The sequence below is a fragment of the Desmodus rotundus genome, chromosome 1, assembly GCF_022682495.2.
Source record: "Desmodus rotundus isolate HL8 chromosome 1, HLdesRot8A.1, whole genome shotgun sequence".
Taxonomy (NCBI): domain Eukaryota; kingdom Metazoa; phylum Chordata; class Mammalia; order Chiroptera; family Phyllostomidae; genus Desmodus; species Desmodus rotundus.
Window position 1 is genome coordinate 19,715,562 of NC_071387.1, and position 18,974 is coordinate 19,734,535.

General features: G+C 38.7%; 1 protein-coding gene across 1 annotated transcript in view; it reads left to right on the top strand.

Annotated features, from left to right (window-relative positions):
* LPAR1 (lysophosphatidic acid receptor 1) overlaps nucleotides 1-18,974 on the top strand; it is a 130,065-nt gene that overhangs the window by 39,704 nt on the left and 71,387 nt on the right. The window lies entirely within an intron of this gene.

An 18,974-nucleotide genomic window follows, 5' to 3' on the forward strand; every position in this document is an offset into this window, starting at 1 on the left:
TCTCGAAAATCAGGCACATGTGTGCCCGCGATAGTCATGTATTTTGTAGCAGTCACTTCTAACTAGATTAAAACACTTTTTAAAATTAAATTTATTCTTGGGAATGTCTGTTCTTACAGTGGGTAGTGGCACATGAACACACTCTTCTAATGAAACGCATTTATTTGAGAAGATGGGGCTTCTTCTCTTGCCCCTGCTCTTCCCTGCCTCCTCCCCTCCTCCTCCCCCGTGCTTTCTCCTCTCTCAGATTTACCGGAAAGTTGCAAGTGCAGTGCAGAAGTAGTCAACTGAGAAGGAGTTGCTGGGACTGCCCTAATGCCCTCAAATACCTTATAGTGTATTTCCTGCAAACAAGGATGTCACCAAACCACCAGCATTAGGAAGTTAACGTCTTTATCTTACCATCAGCTAATTTTCGGATCCCATTAAAGTTTCCCCTGTCGAGTCAATAACATCCTTTACAGTAAACGGTCCAGTCCAGGACATTGCGTTGTATTGGTCACACCTCCTGTTAGTCTCCTTTGTGTGAAACCATTTCTGTTTTCTTCTACTTTTATGACCTTGATGTTTTAAAGATTAGAGGACAGTTATTTTGTAGAATGTCTCTCAGTTTGAGGTTGGCCCATGTCTCCTTTTGACTAAATTCAGATTTTGGAACTTTGGCAGGCATGTCCCAGACGCAATGCCACGTCCTTCCCATCGCATGCTATCAGGGGGCACACGACGTTGATTTGTCCGGCGGGGCTTACTTTGATCACGGGGCTGTGGCGGTGTCCTCCAGACTTCTCCTCTGAAAGGCTGCTCTTTTTCCATCGTAGTTAATAAGAATTGTGTGGGGGAAGTGTTTGAGTTTATGTAAATATCCCATTTCTTGTCAAACTTTTATTAGCTTATATTAAAATGAACTCATGCATTCCTATTTTATTCAAAGGGTTTAAATTTGTTTTGTCATTAATTTTTAAGCTCAAAAATTCCCATTTAGGCCAGGGGAGCCTTCAAGCTCGTTTCCTTGGCCTGTTGACGTGACCCTGCAATTCTCCGAGTGCTGTCTCACTTTCTGGCACAAGATGTTCCGAGGCATCCTGTACCTCTCTTGCCCCAGCTCTGGCGAAAGACATTTCTCCAAAGAGCCTGGTTTCTTTCAGTAGAGAATGGCACTGAGAGACTGAGATCACAGTGCTAGGACCCTTGTTTCTGGGGCGTCACTACCCCCAGGCCTCTCCACGTGCATACTCTGACGCCTATTTTTATTTCTACAGCTGCTGAACACCAGGACTCCATACCTCTCTCTCCCCTCCCTTGGATGCCCCACCCCTCTCAGGCTCTGGCAAGGGCTCTGGGCTACCTTCCCGTAGGGATACCCTCCTTATCTCACGTAATCTCTGACACTCCTCATTGGGCTGCCCTTGTGGTGTTACAAATCTATATATGTATATGTCACATATTATATAGATATATATTTGTTGTAACAAATATATATTGTTATATATTCATATATCTATTATATATTTGTTATAACAAATACATATATTTGTTATATATTATGTATGTTATATATTTATAATAAATACATATATTTGTTATAACAGATACATTTGTTATATATTCTGTATTTGTTAATATTTGTTTATATATGTGTGTGCATACACACACGCACATATATACACACATATCATATATGTGTGTCATCAGAGTTGCTTATAAGCCAGTGTTTTACATTCCAGGAAAATGTTCTTTAAATATTGTACTTAAAAAAATCTTTACTATAGTGTTTTTCTTTATTATAAGACTCATGGTTTCTTTTAATATTTCTTGAGGACCTACCTCGAGAAAAACGGCACATATTTAAAACAACTTGATTTGTTTTGACATGCATATATACCTTGGAAATCCTCACCACGATCAAGAGCGTGAACATACCAGTCACCCCTCAAACTTTCTCCTGTCCCTTTGAAGTTACTCCCTTTTGTTGCCCTGACTTCCCTTCCATTCTCGTCTGTGTAGATTAGTTTGCATTTTCTATAGTTTCAGATAAATGGAATCATACAGTACGTGCTTTATTTCATCTGGCTTCTTCCACTCAGTGTATTTATTTTGACCCTGATACATGCTGTTGTGTATATGAACAGCTCGTTTCTTTTTATTGCTGAGTAGTATTCCATGGAATGTATATGAAACAATTTGTCCATCATTTTCTGAACCGATATTTGAGATGTTTCAGGTTTTGGCTTTTAGAGCCAAGCTACTATAAACATTTGTGCTCCGCTGTTTGTGTTGACACATGTTTCTTTTCTCTTGAGTAAGTACCTAGGAGTGGAAAAGGCTGGATAGGATGGTAAGAATATGCATAATTTTGAAGAAACTGCCAAATAGTTTTCCCAAGCAGTCCCCTCTTGCATCCTCACAAGAGGGTGTGAGAGCTGCAGTTCCTTCGAATCCTCACGAGTGTGAGGTGTGGTCGGTCTTCCACATTTAAGCTATTTCAGTTGGCATGCAGTGGCATTTCAATGCTTTAATTCCCGTTTTCCTGATTGCTATTCTGTGCTGGTTTGCCCTCTGTGTCTTATCTTTGGTGAAGTGCCTAAATCTTTGCCTAATTTTAGAACTGACTTGGTTTCTTACTGAATGTTGACATTTAAAAAATATACTTTGGATACAGGTTCTTTATGAGATATATGCTCTGAAGGGATTTTCTCCCAGTCTGTGGCTTACTTTTTCCTTTACTTCACACTGCCTTTGGCAGAGCAGAACTTCTGTTGAAGTCCGGTTTTTCAGTCTGTTCTTTTACGGCTTGTGTTCTTGCTGTCTTACACGATAACTTTGTTTAGCTCAAGCCCAAGGAGCGTTTCTTCTATGTTGTCTTCTAGACACTTTATAGTTCTAAGTTTTATATTTAGGTCTATGAGCCGTTTAAGTACATTTTTGTACGTAGTGTGGAAGATATGAATTGCCCCGCCTCCCTGCTCCAACACAATTTATTGAAAAGGCTGTTCTTTCTCCACCGCAGGCCTATTTCCCTTTGTCAGAATTAGTGGTCCCTATAAGGGATGGTCTACTTCTGAATTTTCTGTTGTGGCTCATTAGTCTATTTGTCTTTCTTTAGGCCGATACTATACTGTCTTTACCATTTATTATCCTTTTAATATCTGTGGGGTCAGAGTGACCACCCCTCTTTCATTTCTAATATTGGTAATTTGTATCTTCTTTTTTTCCCTAACCACTCTGGTGAGCGGGTTAGCAATGATACTGATTTTTCGAAAAGCCCAAAACCAAACAAACAATGCCCCTTCCCTAAACAGCTTTTGGATTTCTTATTTTCTGCTTTCTATTTCATTGTGATCTATTTCCTTTTTTTCTGGATTTAATTTGATCATATTTTTCTAGTTTCTGATGGTGAAATGAGACTTACTTTCTCATATAAATGTTTAATGCTATAATTTTCCTCTTAGGAACTGCTTTAGTGGCATCCCATAAATATTGATGTTTCATTTTTATTTTCATTCATTTCAAACTACTTAAACTTTCATTTAATTCATAATACTTTCTAATTTCCTCCAGTTACCTCTTTGATCTTTAAGGTATTTAGAGATCTATTATTTTTCTACTGTTCGGTGATCTTGCAGAGATTGTTCTGTTATTGATTTCTAATGTAATTCAGTTGTGGTCAGAGAACATACTTCATATGACTCGTAGCCTTTTAAATTTATTGAGACCTGTTTTATGGCTCAGAATATGCCCTACTGTGTACAGGTTCATTCTTACTTAAGATGAGTGTGTATTCTGCTGGTGATGGGTTGGATGTTCTCGAAACGTCAATTACATCAAGTTGGTTGGTTGTGTCATTCAAGCCCTTTATATCTTTACTAATTTTCTGTTCTATAGATTAATGGCAGAGGAATATTGAATTCTCTGGCAGTAATCGCAGATTCATCTATTGGTCCTGTCATCAGTTTTTACTTTGTGTGTTTTAAAGTTTCCTTATTAGACACAGAAGCTTTTAAGGATTGGGATGTCATCTTGACGAGTCAACACATTTATCAGCATGAAAGGACCTTTATCCCTGGTAGTATTTTTTTGCTTTAAAACCTACCCTGTCAGATACTAATGTAAACATTCCAATTTTATTTTGTTGAGTGTTGGATCGGCATATCTTTTCCATCCTTTAACTTTTAAACTGTTTGTGTCTTCATATCAAAGTATGGCTCTTGGAAGGAGCATATGGTTGGGTCTTGCATTTAAAAAAAAATTTGATCTGGCATTCTCTGCCTTGTAACTGAGTTGTTTAGATCATCTCCATTTAATATGCATGCGTATGCTTTGATATGGCTGCATTTAAGTCTGTCTTCTTGCTGTGTGTCTATTTGTCCTGCCTACCCTTGGTCATCTTCCTTTTGTGTTTGGTGTGTTTTATAATTTTATTTTATCTACTTCTTGGAAATTAGCTACGATTCTTTCGTTTTTTAGTGGTTCATTCAGCATTTATAGTAGGCCTTAATTTATTGTAGGCTATTTTTTAATGATATTGTTCCTCTTTATGAATACTATAGCTTTCAACAGTATCCTTACTTTTTCCTTCCTGGCTTTGTTTTCATTTTTACCTTTGTAACAATCCCCATGTTATTTTTGTCAATTCTTTTTAACAGCTTTATTGAGATATAATTTACATATGATTCAACCACTTAAGGAGTATAATTCAATGGCTTTTAAAATATATTCAGAATTATGCAACTATTGCCACCATCAATTTTAGAAAATTTTTATCTTCCCAAAGGAAAATTTGTACCCGTTATCAGTCATTCCCTGTTTAGCCTCCCTCAAACCCCCAGCAAACACTAATCTGCTTTTTTGTCTCACAGATTTACCTGTCCTAGACATTTCATAAAGTCAGAATCATTTGGGATTTTTTGACTGGCGCACTAAGCATAACATTTTTAAGGTTCATGCATGCTTATAGCATTTATCATTCTTTCATTTCTTTTTATTGCCTAATATTCCATTGTTTAGAAATCCCACATTAATTTTTACCTATTCATCAGTCAGTACAAAGACGGACATTTGTATTGTTTCCACTTTTTGACTATTTTGAATAATGCTTTTATTAACAGTCTTGTATAAGTTTTTGTGCAGACATGTATTTTTAATTCTCTTGGATATACATATATCTCCAAGAGTGGAATCTCTGGATCATATGGAAATGGTGTTTAATATTTTGAGGGACTACCAGGATGTTTTCGCAGTGTCTGCAGCATGTCTCATTGCCACAGGCAGCCATGAGGATTCCATTTCTCCAAATCCTCACCACCACTTGCTGTTGCCTTTGATTAGAGCCATCCTAGCGAGTGTGAAGCGGCATGTCATTGCAGATTTGACTTTTGTTTCCCTAAGGGCTAATGAGGCAGAGTATCTTTTCATATACTTCTTGGTCATTTGTATATATATTTTTGCATAATGTCTGTTCAGATCTTTTCTCACTTTATAATTGGCTTTTTTGGTCAATTATTGTTTGTCAATTTTTTGTCTTTATTGTTGAGTTTTAAGAATACTTTTTATATTCTGGATACCAGTTACTTTTTAGATATATGACTTACAGATATTTCTCCCATTCAGTGAGTTGTCAATTATAATTTAAAAAGACATATAAGAAAACTGTTTTTGCATATACTAATTTTATTACCATTTTTGGTGTTCTTCATTTCTTTGGGAAAATTTATATTTCCATCTGATTCAGTTTTCCTTGTGTCTGATGGACTTCCTTTTGGACATTTCTTTCTTCCCTTCTTTCTTCCTTTCTCTCTTCCCTTCTTTCTTCCTTCCATTCTTCCTTCCTTTTTTAAAGATTTTATTTATTTTTTGAGAGAGGGGAAGGGAGGGAGAAAGAGAGGGAGAGAAACATCAATGTCTGGTTGCCTCTCGTGTGCCCCCTACTGGAGACCTGGCCTGCAACCCAGGCATGTGCCTTGACTGGGAATCGAACTGGCAGACCTTTGGTTCTCAGGTCCGCAGTCAATCCACTGAGCTACACTAGCCAGGGCCCTTTTGGATGTTTCTTATAGTCAAGGTCTGTTTATAATTAATTCGTTCCTCTTTTTATGTTTGAAAACATTTTTGCTTTATTTTTAGTTTTAGAAAACATTTCCCATGTTATAGAATTCCAGATTGATAGCATTATTTTTTCCTATTACTTTAAAGATGTTTATCTCTGTCTTTTGCGTGCATTATTTTTGATGAGAAATCTGCTGTCATCGTTATCCTTGTTGCTCTCTATGCCACAATTCTTTTCTTTATCTGGCAACTTTAAAGATTTCATTGTTATTATTATGTTTTGATAAATTTGATCATGATGTACCTTTCTGCATTTTTCTTTGTTTCTTGTACTTGTGGCTCATTAAGCTTATTGAATTTTTGAATTTATAGGTTTTATTAAATTTTCCAATTTTGGTCTTTATTTTTCAAATATTTCTCTGTTTTCCTTTTTTCTTTGGGCTTTCCAATTATATGTATATTAGTCCACTTGAAAATTTTCCACATTTCACTGCTATTCTTTTATTTTCTCTCAGTGCTTCATTTTGCATAGTTTCTGTTTCTGTCACTTCGCTTTTCCCTGCTTCTTTGCTTGACTGGTGGTAATCATTGATTGGATGCCAGCCTATGAATTGCACCTTGTTGGATGCTGGGCTTTTCTGTGTTCCTGTAAATATTCTCAAGCTTTGTTTTGAGTCACAGTTAATGACTTGGAAACAATGTAATCTTTTCGCGTTTTGCTTTTAAAACTTATTCCGTGGGATCGACTTAGTGTTTAGTCTAAGGCTAATTATTTTGCCACTACTGAGGCAACGTGCTTCTGAGTGCTCTACCCAATATCCTGCGAATTATGAGGTTTTCCCGTCTTGCTGGTGGGAACAGAAACTGTTCAGATGGGTATTACTCAAGCCTCTAACAGTTTCCTCCTGTGCCCTCTCTGATCAGTTCTCTGTGGCATACTCACAGTAGGCAATGCAGATCTTTGGGATTTTCTGTCTTGTCCATTCTCTCCTTAGCTATACTCTGAACTCTAGCTGTCTTGAACTCCTTGGGTTTTCAGATCTGCCTCTTCAACTCAGTAAGTTCTCTGGATTCAACCTGAATGTCCCCTGGCCTGGCTCTTGTAGCAGAAAGCTGGGGCAATCATAGGGCTCACCTTGTTCTTTTCCCTCTTCTTAGGGATCATTGTCCTTTGTTGCCCAATGTCCAGTATTTTGTGTATTTTAATCTGCTTTTTTGGTTGTTTTAGTCAGGCAGTTATATCTGGTCCCTGTTATTCCATCTTAGCCCTATACATTCTAAAATTGAAATGTCTATACCACCTCAGTGCATAATATATATGTAAATATTATCTTTCTGTGTCTGTATGTTTTCCTAAATGGGGGAGATATATAAATATTTACAAATTTCAATAGAATTTAATTTTTATTGGCTGTATAAAATTGACTTGCATGTAAACATAATTTTAATAACTCAGTTGGCAAGTACTGTATTATTAGGTGTTTAAATTGCTTCTAAAATTTCCACTCATATATAATACCCTATTAAGCATCCTTGTTGCAAAATCTTTCCCCTTAATATTAATTCTTCCCACAGTGTAAATTCCTTCATATCCTCGGATTCAGCACACGTTTTAGGATCTTGGTACAACACACACACACACACACACACACAGAGAAAGATTCCAGAAAGATTTTAACAGTTGCATCAACACCAGAAATAAATTTGAGTGCCTATTTTCCTACATTGTGTCAAATACTTCTGAAAACTATTTTTCGAGCATAATTTTCTTTATTGAGGTACAGTTTTAAACCACTATTCGTCAGTTTAAGCACTCAGAACTGATTTTGACTTCTACTCTTTATGTTTAGGTTATTCAAAATTGTAACTCATGCAGAACCTTTGCTATCACGAGCTGTTATTCGGACCACTTTTCTTGTCACAGCCGTAGGCATCTGTCTGTATTCTGGACGGCTCTCTTGACACTTGGCCCAGTGCTGTTTGCTCTCTTCCCTCTTTCTCTTCCCTCAGCTCCACAATATGTATATGTATGTTCATGTTACTCCTATTCTAGACCATTTAGGAAATACTTCTGAATTTAAAAATTTGCACTTGCTCTTAGGAGGAAATATCTCCCAAGACTCCTCCATTGGCCTTGGGCCTGGTTGTAGAGGTTGTAATTTTTCCCCACTGCAATCTATGGACTGCAAATACTCAGCTTGGCTCGGAGGATCGCTCTTCAAGCATTTCTCAGTAAAAATATATCCACCCTGTTCTTCAGGTATTTTCTCCTGTAAGTGGAACTGTCTTAATTTCCATTCATCTTTGCACTGCTCTGGGTCCTATGCAAATGGTTCAGGGTCATGGCTGCAGATACTCAGATGATCAAGAGTGTAGACACTGTGAGTCCTGGACAATAGAAAGAAACAGGGCAGTAGTAAGTCTGTCTCTTATCCAAAATATGGTTACTCTAATTGTCCCACCTTGCAAGAGATTGTCTTAATCCTTTTATTTCTCTTCTGTTTCTTAATTCCCTTTCCTTCTTTTCTTGTTCTGGCCCTTTGGAATTGAGCGCACACAGTTCATTTTTTTTCTAACTCAGAAACGTGTAATTCCAACTCATTCTGGATCCACTAGTCCTCAGCTACAGATTTCCCCCATTTTCTAGGCGAGGTCACACAAAGCAGCTTAAGACTGAGACTGTGAGGAGTAGTGCCAAGATATTCTTTGCCTTTGTAGTGACTTTTTTTACAAATCCTAGTTGTTTTGACTGTCAATACAGTCTTAGAAATCAGGACAATGAGCTTATTTAAATCATTTTTGGCCACTCTGTAGGATACTGGACTCTGAACTGACAAAATACATGTAAGACAGCATGATTATGGTGCTCGAGTTTCTCTTTCTGCAGGCAGCGTGAGCAGGATGGGCTAGCTGTAGTCTTCCCTCAAATGTTTCAGCTGAGTGCCGTGTAGAAAGAATGATAGACTTTTAGGCCAAATGTAGAAGAAAAGTTCTGATGGAAAAGCTGGAGAAGCAAATGGAAAAACTGATCTTATGTGTGGCAAAGGAAAGATTTAAGAACATAAAATTTATTGTCTTCTGTGAGTATATTGAAGCAAGATCTCGACTCTGATGCTTTCAAGAAGAGAGGAAAGTTTCAGCTGCCCCAGGTAGAGATGTTATTTTAAAACAAAACGTGAGGAAATTATTTGGTTTCTTGAGTACTTTTCTATTTTGTTTGTTCTAACTCTGCATGTCACGGATTTCTTCATCACAGCTGGACCATTTGCCTCCTTGGTTTTATGGGAAGCAGTGGTGAGGATAGGACGCTCAGATACAAAAAGTGTAGTGTGGCTGTTCCTTTGTCACCCTTTTCCTCCCCTTTCCCTTCCTTCTTTGGGTTTTTAAGCCTGGAATTATTATTTTATCAGCTTTAGAAATACAGCAGTATTGATTGACTCCTTTTGCAAAAGGGGAAGAATTTTCTCTTTTTACTTATGATTTCCTGCAAGTTTCATCTTAGATTATTACAGTTTTTAATGTATATATATACACATTTATATATAAATAAGTATATTTCAATCGCATAGCTTTTCTTTGAATGGTTATAATAACTGCTCTACCTGTTTTTGCCTTTTCGGTCACCATTGTCAGCGCGCAGTCTGTGTTTCCATGGACGGACAGGCCACCTGAGCACAATACGTTGATCTGTCACATGAGTAGTTACCCTTTGTCACTGAGTGGATTTTTCAGAATGAAATATATCCGGACAATTTGATGTTCAATAGTGCCTTGTTCTTGCTGTTGCAAGTAAAAGACAGTGTGGCCGAATGTATAATTATCCAGTCCTTCCATATTTCGGACAAAACCTTGAAAGTTACTCCTTCGTCTTATCAATTGTGGCCCTCAAATATGATGGCTGTGTTGAGCTGAGTATTTTTCCCCTTATGATTTGATTTTTTCCCCCACTTGACTTTTTGTGGGAATTCCTTTAACTCTTGAAGTTTAGTAACTTAAAAATCCAATTGTAGATCATGTATTTCACATCTTTCCTGGAATGTGGTAAGCTCTTTTTTAGAAAGTTGTGGTACTATAGATGAGGTCTGTCCGGAAAAAGTCCAGCCATTGTTAATACAAAGAGAGTGGTATGTGTGACATCGATGTAACCTGGTGGCCAAGGAGACTGGACTGGAATGCACGTGTGTGAACAATGATGACTCCACTGTGCTAGTCAGTGGGGATGGTAAATGCTGCTGAGTGAGCATGTGTACTGTGTGGCCGTCACATTCAAAATGACTGAGCGAGTAGAGCAACGAATCTGCATCAAATTGTGCATTAAGTGGGTCTTTTTGCAACTGGCTTATTTTACTCAGCATAAACTATTTGGATGACTCTGAAGCCTGGAGCTACCAGCAACTGGTGATTGGCAGCTTCATCACGGCAGCTCACCTGCTCATGTGTCACGTCTTGTGCTGAGTTTTTTGGCAAAACAGCCAATCACCCAGGTGACTAATTCCCCATACAGCCCAGATTTGGCACCCTGCAACTTCTGGCTTTTCCCCAAACTAAAATCACCTTTGCCAGGGGAGAGGTTTCAGACCATCAGGGAGGTTCAGGAAACTACAATGGAGCCGCTGATGGTGGGCGACTCCAACAAAGGATTATGCAGTGTTTTGAACAGTGGAGGAGACAGACGCTGGGACCACTGTGTGGGGTCCCAAGGTGCCTACATTGAAGGGGACTGAGACCTCATTTTCCTACATTCAATGTTTCTTGTATCTTGTATCTTCTTCAGTAAATGTCCCTATTTTTCCTATCACTTGGCTGGATACTTTCCGGACAGGCTTTGTGTATTACATAAAATTAACTATCTTAACCATCTTCAAGTTCATTTCTATAAGATATATTCACATGGTTGTGAAACATTCCCAGAGCTCTTTTCATCTTGCAAAACTGAAGCTTTATACCCATTAAAGAACAACTCTCCATTCCCACTTCCCCCTAGCCGCTGGGAACCATAATTCTACTTTCCGTCTCTCTGAATTTGACTACTCTAGGTATCTTATGTAAGCGGAATCACACAATGTTTGTCTTTTTGCGACTTGCTTATCTCACTTAGCATAGTGCGCTCATGGTTCATCCATATTGTAGCATGTGTCAGAATTTCCTCCCTGTTAAGGCTGAATGACATTCCACATATTGTTTATCCATTCACGGGTTCACGGACACCGGGGCTGCTTCCACCTTTGGGTTATTGTGAGTAATGCTGCTCTCTTTGAGACTCTGCTTTCAGTTCTTTGGGGTATTTCCCCAGAAGTTTCCTGGATTACATGATAATTCTATTTTTAATTATTTGCAGAACCACCATCCTTTTTTTCTATAGCAGCTGAACCATTTTATATTCCCATTCCCACCAGCATCACATAACGGTTCCACTGTTTCCACATCCGTGCAACACTTATTTTTGCTCTTGTTTTTTATTTTTGTATTTTTGGCAGTCCCTTGAATGGGTATGAGATAGTATCTTTTTGTGGTTTTGACTTTGATTTGCATTTCCCTAATGCTTAGTGGTGTTGGCTATCTTGTTATGGGTGTTTGTGGCCATTCTGTATCTTCTTTGGGCAAATAAATGTCTATTCTAGTCTTTTGTCCGTTTTTAAATTGGGTTGATTTTTGTTGCTCAGTTGTAGGAATATGTGTGTGTGTGTGTGTATTCTGGATATTAACTCCTTTTCAGAAATATGATTTGCAAATATTTTCTCCCATTCCATGGACTGCCTTTTCACTTTGGATTGTGTGTCCTTTGATACACAGATGTTTTTAATTTTGATTTAATATATTTTATTAATTTTTTTCTTTTACTGCAGTGAGCTCTTTAAACCTACACATTCAATGTCTTTTAAGGAAAGTTTACTTTTATCGTTAAACAACTTCTGTTACACTTGATCTTCTCAGGTATGCCGATTATTCTTATACTGAATCCCTATGTTTTTGTGCTCTAGAGCCACCCTTTCTGATCAATCTGGTAACTTCTGTTAGTATGGGCACTGGGGATCTTTACCAGACCAGGCTTCCACGGCGTCTGTTTGGCTTCTGCAATGGCGCTTCTGCCTGCTGTGGCTTTAACTTTTCTGTTTCCACAGGGGTAATATGTTTTTAAATTTATATTTTCTTTTCCTTCTTTATTGAAGTTATGCATGTTTGTGATTTGACGTATCACAGGGCTGTATGAGACTTGCTAAGAAAAAGGAGTCTCTGCCCGTCCGTCCCATTTTCTCTTCCCTGCAGCTGCCATTTTCTGTCATTTTAGTGGCTTCGTTTGTGTTTGTGTCGCATGTCGAAGATTTTTACCTGCACTTTCGGGTGTGTCAGTTGTAAAGTTGTGTAGACTTTCCGTGGGCACGGTGTGCCGTACACATACTGCCATCCTGCACCTCTTTGTCCTGACTAGTGAGGTCATGATTTCGATCAGGCCTTTCTTCAGTGTTAATGGTATTGTGAGCTCGTTAATGGCCTTCAGAGTTGAGCCACCTAGAATTCTGGGAATCATCTTCCTTCTGCAAATTCTTTGTTCTCTTTTAAATCAACCAATCCTTTTATGTTTGCTTAGCTCTCTATGTGCTTATTACTCGTTCTTCCTAAACTCTCTGTCAGTTGTAGAAATCTGAGCTTCATACGAATATCCAGAGGCAGTTATTCTGTGAAGGCCACTGTGAGTCTTCCTACCTGGCATCCCTGGGTCTCCTTTCACAGTTAGGCCAGGAATTCCCTTTGTTTTTCTCCTGAGTCGGCTTCCTGTTCCAGTATCACATACCTTTCTTTTTCTCAGCTTTCTTCCCTGTTTTGCTGAAGAACATCCTCCAATAGAATTCTAGGCTGTAAATCACTTGCCTCATTGCTCTATTGTCTCCTAGCTCTTAGGCTGCTGTCCGAGAAGTCAAAAGATAGATTCCTAGCCCTTTGTTTATGAGCTCCGCCACACACACACTTTCTGATAGCCTATCGGACTTTTAAAAATCCCCAGTGTAAAAAACAAAACCTCACAATGGTGAGGTTTGTGGGTGTACTTTATGTGGGTGTATTAAAATAATTGAGGTGGGCAGGTAGGTACTTAGTAGGCCCTTACCTTCAACAAACTTAGGACTTTCCCACTTTAGAAAATGTTTTGAGTTAGTTATTTGACTTCCCCTCCTTTTATGTCCTTATTCTTTTATTCTGGAATTGCTATTATTTGGCTACTAGATCTCCTGGACTAGCCCCCTAACTTTTTCACTTTGGTTTTTGCTTTACATTTTGGATTTTTACATTTGGATCTTTACATTCCAATTCTTTCTACTAAATTTCCAATGACTAATTTTTAAGCATTTTGTTTTTATTTTAATGGGCCAATGTCTTCTTCCTGATGTTTCTATATTTAAGTCTTTTCATTTGTTCAGGTTCCAGAGAGAAGAATCTTCCAGCCTCAGGCCTTAGATGATGGAAGGTTGGCTTCAGATGCTATTTAGCTCCAGGAGGGAGAAGAGATAGTACAAAAGCTAAGCTATGGCGCTGGCCTTCCTATATCTCATTGTTTGATTCTTTCCGGTTTAGAGTTCAGTTCAGAGTGTTTTTCTTTTTGCCAGCCCATAGAGCTCTCTGCAGCAAACTTGAAGTCTAATTTTTTTTCCTATTGGATTGAAATGTTTCTGTATATGTACAGCACTTTTCTAAAATTTTGAGGGTAAATTTATCATTTTCCGGTTTTAGCATGAAGGGTTTCCTCCTTCTTCCTTCGTACTTTTTGTTCATCTGTTCTGTTTTGGGGATGGAAGCTTTAAAATATTTGTCTGTGTAGTTCCCTCCCCTACTCTTTTAAACTCTGGTTTATCTTCTGCTTTAGTAATACTATTTACTGCTTTATTTTTTTATTCTTTTTTCTACTTTATCGACTGCCTTCATTTAAGTTCATATTTCAGTGATTTTTTTCTCCTTTTTTTTGGTTAATGCAGACTCATTTCTGATCTTATGTATATGTTTTTAAAGATTTTATTTACTTCTTCTTATTATTACCCTTTTTGCCCTGGCTAGTATGGTTCAGTGGATTGAGCTCTGACCTGTGAACCAAATGGTTGCCGGTTCGATTCCCAGTTAGGGCACATGCCTGGGATGTGGGCCAGATGCCCAGTTTACAGTGAGAGGAAACCAGACATTGATGTTTCTGTCCCTCTTTTTGTCCCTCCCTTCCCCTCTCTCTAAAAATAAGTAAATACAATTGTTTTTTTAAAAGATTTTAAGTAAATCTGTATTTTTTAATTTATTAAGTAAATTTTATTTACTTTAAGTAAGTAAATAAAATCTTTTATTAAATAAAATCTTTTAGAGAGAGGGGAAGGGAGGGACAAAGAGAAGGAGAGAAATATTGATGTGAGAGAGAAATATCTATCGGTTGCCTCTTGCACGTGCCCCAACTGGGAACTGGCCTGCAACCCAGGAATGTGCCCTGACCGGGAATCAAACCAGCAACCTTTCACTTTGTGGAACAATACCCAACCAGCTGAGCCATGCCAACCAGGGTGACCTCATATATTTTTTAAGTTTCCTTTTATGTGGTATACCTATTTCTTAAATAAATATTTGCTCTGATTCTAGACTCTTCCCTTCTCTTGAACCATAATATTTTTCATTTGCCTAGTGAACTTGGAATTTTCTCTGTTGCTCATCCTTCGAGAGGAAAGTCTATGCATATTCAGTGTCGGGTATGGCCCTGTGTTCTTTCAAGAGACTGAAATGAGTCACTGTTTGACTCAAGTCCAGATGAGGAAAAAAGGTTAGATTTATAGGAGATTAATTTGCACATTAGAAATTCATCTTCCTGTAAGACCTGGGGAAGGAGCTAGCATCTGCTGCAAGAGTAATCCAAATGGAGTTTGGCTCAGGACGAGAGACTTTCTTTTAGGTATTTGGTGTGGTACCCGGTAAGGTTATTGTCACTTGGCAGGGCTGCCCATATCAGAAGCCAGCTGGTAGTGGTTTTTATTGCTCCCACATGTTTTCTTGTGCAGTCACATGGCCACATGTAAATTAGAAATAAATACAGCCAGAGATTACTTGCTCGGTTGGAGCCAGGAACCCCTTTTAAGGAATGAGTGTATTTTAAATGTGCTCCAGCTCTCCCTGGCTTTGTTCCTTGCAGTCCTCATCTTGCTGAGCTAGGAGTACCGGTGTGGCTCTTCTGGGGTCTCATTTGCTGATTTTCTGCTCATGCACTCGCAGCATCACTATTGTGCCTGAGTTACAACAGAGAGAGGCCTCCCGTGTTGATTTTTCCCATGTACAGGTGTTGGCAAAAGTAGGTTTACAGTTATGAGTATGGGAAAGAGTTTATTCTTGTATGTTTTTCCATACTAACAACTGTACACCTCCTTTTACCCACTCTTGTGTTTCTGGAAGTTTAAGTAATAGTTGGGATTCATCTTTGGCTTGTAGGGGTGATTCAGGATATTTCCTATTCTTATTTCTCTAGTAATCTGGCACCCAGGAATGAGCCTATGTAGCTTTCTTATTTGTAAGTTGAATTTTACATATCCATTTTGAATTGCAAGGGGGGTTATTGAAATGGATCACATCCAATGGCAATAGGGGAATGAATAAATGGATGAGGAATTAAGTAAGTGACAAAGCTCACCTTTGCAAGTGAGGGGCCTTAGAGGTAGTTTTGTGGCTTTGCAAAAAGAAGAGGTGCCTAGAATGGAAATTGGAGACAACTAGAGAAGAAGAGAAGGGGGCAACAGGAATGACCCGAGGGTAGTTAGGGTTAGTGGGGCCGACCCACGCTACCTTGTGGTTTCCTGTAGCTCGAGCAGTCTTGGAGCTCAAGCAAAGCAAATGGAGAGTTAGGTTGATGACAGATGGGAAGAATGTTGGGACAAGTTTCCAGGCACTTGGAAGAGTTCAAGAGGGATGTAGTTCTTTAAAAATTCAGTACAACTCTGTAGTGGACAGTGTGAGGCTCTGGGAGAACAGAGGACTAGAGTATCAGAGTAAACCAGCTTACTTAGCTGGAGACCAAGCAGCAGGATTACTTAGGATATTGTCTTTTTGCCATTGAGTCTAGTTCTCCCATGATTTGTTCAGTTTTGTAAATAAGTTGAGAAGCAAATAGATTTCATAAACGTAATTTTAAGACCACTTCCAGGCGAGAGCTGATTTATACCCTTTGAGGTACTATTGCTTAGTGCTTATATACTCAGACTTAAACAACCATGTACCATCATATAAAGGGCTCCTATAATCTTCTTATATTATTAGGTTCAATGAAAACCTCAAAATTAGATATTTCTTAAATACTTTAGGGAAAGGTAGTTAATCTTCCTTATTTTCTTTTTGAAGAAGTGAAACTAATCTGTATTATCTATTATATAGCTCAAGGATGTGTAACATAAATCAAAACTAGGGGCATGCCACTGAAATTTTATATAGATGAGAGCAACACAGGCGTCTCTGTCTCAGGATTTGGGGAAAATATTTACTCTGCAGGACCCCTGATTTTATCCTGCTTTTTTCGGGACTACCTGCAGTCTGTGCTTAAAAAGACTCTGAGCACCTCCTCTTAATCTTTGTTCCCTTGAAGGGTTAGTGTATAGGACCCTGGAATGGGTCCTGGTTCAGGTCTCAGCTCCCTCATTTCCTGGCTGTTGTGACCTTGGTTGGGTATGTGGCACAGCCTTTCCAAACCTCAGGCTCCCTTGTATGAAGTGAGTTTAACAATGTCGACCTTAAACTGTCTGCAAAATGACCACTCCAGTGTTCACCATCTAGCAGGGTTTCAATAGATCCCAGTCTCCCACCTCTCCCCCTTTTGTTATCATCAGTGATGCCATGTGGTATAACTGTCACAGTGATTTCTATATTGCTTTCCTTACTCCTGGCCAGGGGCCCAGGATGCACCTTTTGGGCAGCTCCATGTACTCTGAATACAGGGTGAGACAGAAGTAGGTTTACAGGTGTGAGTACATGAAATGGAGATTTTTTCTTGTATTATCATTTATTAATTGTTGCATTATTTTCCATATGAACAGCTATAAGTCCACATTCGCCCCACCCTATACTAAGGTGATATTGCTGAGTGACTTAGCTTGGCAGAAATGATATTGAATCAGAGCACACAGGGTGAGTCTTTAAGAGCGGAATCTTGCCTGCTTGTTGCGTGTTTTGGTTGTCATGCTGTTTATATACTCATCTGTGTACCTGCATAGGATGGAGCAAGGTAACGTGAATTATAAACACAGGAGAAGGAAACAGGAAAATAAAGAAGTTGAGGTGGGAACAGAATGATGCCAGGAACAAGTTCAGCATGAAACAGCGCACCATGGGACCCTATTGTTTTCTTGGAGTCAGCTCCCACCCCAGTGGCCGTCATGAAGGGGGAAAGGCAATCCAACACACATGTCCCCACCGTTCTCCTGGGCTGTCCATTTCAATCCACACTGTGATAAACAAGAGGTCTCCCCCAACCCCCAAACTGTATCTAAGGAGAACATCTGTGTTTTCTCAGGGCACCTATGAATTTTGTGTTGACTGTTATACCAAAACATCTTGACAGCTGTACTTCTTATTTCTTAATAAAAATCGTTGTTCTAAGACAGAGAAGCAAATAAGAAGGTGCCACAGTTCTAAACATTTAAAACCTAAGCAGGAGTGTCCAACCTTTGGGCGACTCTGGGCCACACTGGAAGAAGAAAAGTTGCGTTGGGCCATGCATTAAATACACAAACAGTAATGAAAACTGATTGGCAAAAAAAAAAGGTTTCAAATAAATTTATGATTTTGTCTTGGGCCACATTCATAGCCATCCTAGGCTGCAGGTTGGACACCCCTGAAGCAATTGAAACTACAGTGTGAAGGGTAATACACAAAGACGGGATACAAATCAAAATTTAAAGTTCATAGAAGTTGCTGCCAAACCTAGATTATTCCTTAGGAAAATGTTCTTCTGGGGTATGTGACTTGCTCAGCATCATCCGGCTCATACAGGGTCATGCCAGTGGATTTGGGGCCGGAGGACTTGGATTAAGCATCCAGCTTCACTGTTAGTACTGCTCAATACTTCAGTCTTGTGATCCTAGTTCACTACTTTCACTATCATTAAAAGTATCATTTCCTAATAGTTTAAAAGTATTCAGGTATCATCTTGTATGCTGGTGAAATTAGAAAGTATATTTATAGACAAAAGCTTCCTGAAGACAGGGGATGGGGTAGTTTTATTCATTATACACTCAATTCACTGTAAATGCTCAACAAATAGCTTTTGAATAAAAGGCTTTTGTTAGGTGGTATGAAAACAACCTAAAAAAATTCTTAAAATAGAAGATTTTTTTAAAGAGATTTTGTTTATTTATTTGTAGAGAGAGGGGAAGGCAGGGAGAAAGAGAGGGAAAGAAATATCAGTGTGCAGCTGCCTCTTGCGTGCCCCCTATGGGAATCTGGCCCGCAACCCAGGCTTGTGCCCTGACTGGGAATCGAACTGGCAACACTTTGTTTTGCAGTTGGGCACTCAGTCCATTGAGCCACACCAGCCAAGGCAAAATAGAAGAATTTTTAAAAATTCTTTTTTATAGTGAGAGACAATCTTAATGAGTTAAGTAAGCACTAATGCAGCACATTTGTGCACAATTCAATAATGTTTATTACACCTAAACATTGGTGAAAAAATCTCTTCTGGACTAAATTGCAACATGAAAACAATAACAATCTTTTGGCAGCATTTGGGACATGCTTCACTGGAGGGAATTTAAAGTATTAACAACAAAAGATTTAGTTATATTTTGTGCTTATTGAGCGCCCTCTCTTTGAGGATGTCAAAGGATTTTAAAAATGCACTTTTCCTCACACAAGTCTGAGGTATGAAGCCCCACCACCCGCCAAGTTCTTGACTCATCCCTGTGACTGACTCCTGTAACTTTGGGGTGCCTTGC